Consider the following 4,934-nt stretch of genomic DNA (forward strand, 5'->3'; position numbering starts at 1 on the left):
CATGCACAAAGCTGCCGCAGGCAGCCGAGTGAATACCTGAGCTGAAGTGAAGTGAGCTGAATGACGTTTGGCTATTCACTCCGGCTCACTACGGCTGATTCAGCCGTACATCAGCTAAAATCAGCAGTACATCGGCTGCCTTGCTGAACTTGCTCTGCATGTTCCGCTCAGCCGAAGTGCAGAGGGGCATTCGACTCGGCTATTCTGCTTGGTACCTCCGTGGTACCGAGCTGAATAGAATGTAATTGAAAAGAAGGGGAAAAAAAACAGTTGAAAAATTATTTTTAAAATGATGAAGAATAGCTCCGCCCAGCTGTGATTTGCGGGGCGGACGGCCAGCCTTAGGCAGGCTGCTCTCCCCACTTTGACTGTCACTTCAGCTCAGTCGAGCCAAAGCACATGCCTTCGGCTAAGCTGAGCCGCTCGACCGTCTTCAGCTGTTGTACGGGCTATTGTGAATAGCCCGTACAGCAGCCCTTTGGTTCGACATAACCGAAGGGCAGAGGCAAGCGAAGAATCAGCTGAAGCTATGGCTGGATCCTTCGGCTCTTTAGTGAATAACCCCCTAAGAGTTTTTTGTTTTTTCCTAAGCCTTTCCTGAGCCCTTCTCTCTTCTCCTCTCACCCAAATGTACACTCAGGTTTACCAGACATACAAGCCTAAGCCTACAGCGCTCGTTGTCGACAGTGATGTGACCGGTGGTTGTTTTTGAATTCTTACCAGCAAGGAGAGATTCTTGTGATTGTGACTGTGACGCTCCTGCAGGCTACTACATATCCACACATTTTTTACACTGCTTTTGTGAGCACATCTACTTAAAATAGGCCCACCTACCTAAGTAGGCCCGGCCAGCCAAGATCGCCTCGGTATGCCTGATGGCAGTCCAGGCTGGCTTGGCTGAACAAAATCAGGCTGAGGCATCGGGGGCTCTCTAATCAGGCATGTTAGGCAACTGATCACTGGGGCATTGTGAAGCCCCAGCGAGGAGCAAGCGGCTGCCTAAATAGAAAGCCGCCTCTGCTGCTTCCCGTCTGACCCACCGACAGCACCAGGCACATGATGTTCTTTATCATGTAGTCTACACTAGAAAAACATCTGATAGAGTGACAACGTAGGATAGTGATTGGGAGATAGGAACTCAGCAGTGTCTCCCTATGAACAGAAAATGCCTAAACAAGGACCTCTATGGCAGGATCACCAGATATTATTTTATAAAAAGCTGCAGATTTTAAAAAAAGATTGAAAACGTCTTTTGAAAATGACATTAGCACGTTAAAGATTTTAATGAGATTTTAGTGATTTGGTTTTGCTTAACATTTCTAGCCAATCTGCTCATATTGATCAACCCCATCCGAATAGCTTGCGGGCAGCACAATACAACAAAATAGTTTATAGTAAGATCAATAAACGTTGTGCCTGATGATTCTTGCCTAAAGTCTTTGGTGCAGCCTGGAAATTATGAATATTTGGAAGAAATGCATCTCATGAGACTTAAACATGCTGCGCGTCTTGTTTCATATTCAAAACCTTTCTTCTCCCAGGTTATAAATGGAACACAATGTGACAAACGCTCTGAATGAAGATGACAGACGGGGGAAGGACAGAGACAGAGAGAGCAATGGGGAAGAAAAAAAAAGAAGGTTTTATAATTAATTTTAAAAAGGTGCCATCATTTCTTCCTGGGCTGGCATTCAATTTTCTGTGCATTTCACTTTTAAATGCATTACTCTTGAGTCCGAAATATTATGGTAATTTCAGAAGCGACTTAGTTTTTTTTATACCCGGCAGAGAACGCGCGGCATAACCGCCGATGAGCGCAAGTTCCACATGACAAATGGTGCTTGAAGTTTTCATGTCCACTAATTCAGTTTTGATTAGTACATGAATGGATACTGTAATATAGATGACATTTTTCAGGGAGAATGACCATCTGATTTCTAACACATAATGCACTCTGCCTCAGCGCCATTTGGTCTTTGAAGTAATTTCACATTTCCGCGCTAATAATGCAATAAAAGCCATATTGCCTGATTTTGGATGCAGTTAACTAGGAAGATGCATCTACATGTGAAAGGTATTAATAGCCCGCCCCATCCTATTGGGATGGAGATTGTAACCTGGAAATACTAAATGAGACTTTAATGTCAGAAAGCGTCAATAAAGGTTTCACCATTCGCCGTAAAATATTTAATAACCATTAAACAAAAGGCGAAATGGGCCGGGCAGTAAAACAGATCAAATAAACCTTGTTTTATCCTTCTTAGTGGAATTATCCAAAACGTCTAATATTTTGCTAAAGGGTTGCCACAAACTATACGTTGGTTTATATAAAGAAATAAGTATACATTTTTTTTTATCCAAAATGTATTGAAAGAAAGGATGGGGCTACCCAGATGGATGAGCAAGTCGCCCTCCCCTCCCACCGCGCCCTTCAAAATATACATTCCATCTCCACGCACAGTGAACGCCGCAACACGTCTCCTTATTGGGGACATTTAGTGCTGCTTCCTCCTGAAAGAGCAACCCTCTGTCAGTCAGGCCTTGCCGCCAGTGGGCTGGCAGAGTAGGGTGGAGCAGCCGACAAACAGCACCACGGTCTGGGCAAGATCACGGTAGTGATCTTGTAACTTCGTGGACATTTGACGTCCATGAAATAGGAGTTGGGGCTCTGTACCAGGCACTTCTTCTTGTGCGCCCTCTTCTGCTCCTCAGGGGAGGGATGAAGAAGGTCTTTAGCGAGTGGCATGTTCGTAGGACGAGGCCGCTGCAGAAAAGTGAGTATACATTTTAATGTGGAATTCAACTTTTCCCATAAACTCCTCCAATACTCTCTAAGGGCTCATTCAAACGGGTGTGCAGATCCATAATCATTGCGTGCATGCCCCTGCAGAGACCTGCTGGTTCTGCATGTAATTGTGTGGTGCCATCTGCACAGCAATGCAGGTCGGGGTGCCTGCACTTGGACAGCATGCAGCCATGCCCATAGGAATGTACGGACAGCTGCACGCAATTACACCCTGAACCTGTCCCTCTTCAGGGGTGTGCATGCTGTACGGATCTACATGCCTGTGTGAATAAGCCCTTAATGAGTATTGGAGGATAATTCTGGACTATACACAATAAAAGAATTGGCATACTAATAACAAGCAATAAAAGGGTATTTAAACAAGCTATTAATGATCTCTGTAGCTGCATGTATTGTGCAGTAATTCATTCTCCCAACAGGAAGTCGTGTTTCATTTCAAGTTTTTAACAGCTTTCAGCACCTACTGTGTCTTTACATTAGAAGGCTGTAGGATAAAATAACAAAGTAATACATATATTGTTTTTTGGGGGAGAGGGGTTTTGGACAAAAGGCTTTTTTTTACGTGATATTGTGTTGCAAAAATGATTTTTTTTAATTCAATCTATATACAAAAACATAAAACTAAAAAAACAAAAACACTTTTTAAGTTAAAATATTAGTGATTAAATATATAAAAATAAACAAAAAGTCAGCAGGAAATTAATAGCTAAGGATAAGAACAGAAAGAATGAGCTGTTGTAGGATAATTATGGTAAACTTCGGGTTAAAATGGTGCAGAACTCATGCACGAGGTGTGCATCAATCGCGCCATTATCTTCCTGTACCTTTGTTCTGTGATACACAATGCGCGACGTGTTGAGAAGCACGGGCGGAATCATAGCGGGAAACCACGCCCGGCACGACTGGGGTGCCATTGGAAAATAATGGCACCCACAGCGCGTTCAGTGCACAACAATACGACTACTTACCATCCGGCAATCCGGGGTGTCCCATAGGTGTCCACCGGCCCTCAGTGCTCATTTTGGTCTAGGGAGGAAAATAACAAAGCTATACTCACCCGATCCTTGGATCCAGCAATGGTATGTCTCTTGGTGTCCTCGCATTCTATGCTCAGTGTATATGCATAGTGTATGATGACTCATGGACCTTAGACCACTGCAGCAGAAGGGAAAAGAGGCTCTAGGGACCGGTCTAAGAGCCAGTTGATTCCAGGGATCAGGCGAGTATTTTCTTCCCCAGACCAGAACATGCACTTAACCCTTGCAGTGTGGGGATAGTCCTATGCAAGGGTTAATATTTAATTTGCTTTAAATGGCTAACATCCCATATCCCGACCCGGATTTCAACCAGAAGCTTTCTCAGGGATTAATGATCCTTCAGCTGTTATCTCACATGGTTTTGAGCTTCTTCTACATGGCTGTAAATGGAAAATATCAAATACTCATATTCAATAAAGAAAGACAGATTTTTTTCTTTAACAGTTAACTAAATAAAACTGTTGGTTCAGCTCTTATTATCCAACTAAAAGTCCAGCTCTTATTAGCCAACTAAAACTATCCAGCGCTTCATTATTAACCTTTTCTAAATAATAACTATTAAAAGGAGAACTATGAGGTGAGTGAAAATCACACATCCTCATAGTTCGAGCCGACCTGTGACAATGAAACTGTCACAGGTCTGGTCAATAGATCAGGAAGTGAGCGAACGCATACCAACGCTCGCTCACTTCTCGATCATCTCCCTGCAGAGAGCCGTGACTGTCACTCACGGCTCCCTGCAGGGATTCCTCCCTCCCCTCTCCGATCCTCCAGCATGTACATGGAAAAGTTTAATTTAAAATGTTATTAGCTTGTTGGAGAATATAAGCAGATTAAACTTCAGCTTTAATGTCTCTTTGTGCCTTTTTCATCTTGAACATAGGATTTGCATAGTGGCGGCTTTATAAAAGTTCATATTGCAAAACAATGTCCTATAAAATGGAATACCCCTTTAACTATTTCTGAAAGATTAACAGTGTTACGAGTCATATTTGTGTTTCTGTGCCAGTACACCGGAACCCGTGGCTATTTCTTCAAAATTACACAAATGTCACTGACGTACATTGACATAGTAGTTTACGATATTTTCC

The 4,934-nt window shown here is 43.1% G+C and overlaps 1 pseudogene; it reads right to left on the minus strand.

Annotated features, from left to right (window-relative positions):
* Positions 1-2,392: 2,392 nt before the first annotated feature.
* Positions 2,393-2,773, minus strand: LOC108785930 (annotated as a pseudogene).
* Positions 2,774-4,934: the final 2,161 nt, after the last annotated feature.

This window comes from Nanorana parkeri, unplaced genomic scaffold (genome assembly GCF_000935625.1).
Source record: "Nanorana parkeri isolate BGI_ZX_2015 unplaced genomic scaffold, ASM93562v1 scaffold184, whole genome shotgun sequence".
Taxonomy (NCBI): domain Eukaryota; kingdom Metazoa; phylum Chordata; class Amphibia; order Anura; family Dicroglossidae; genus Nanorana; species Nanorana parkeri.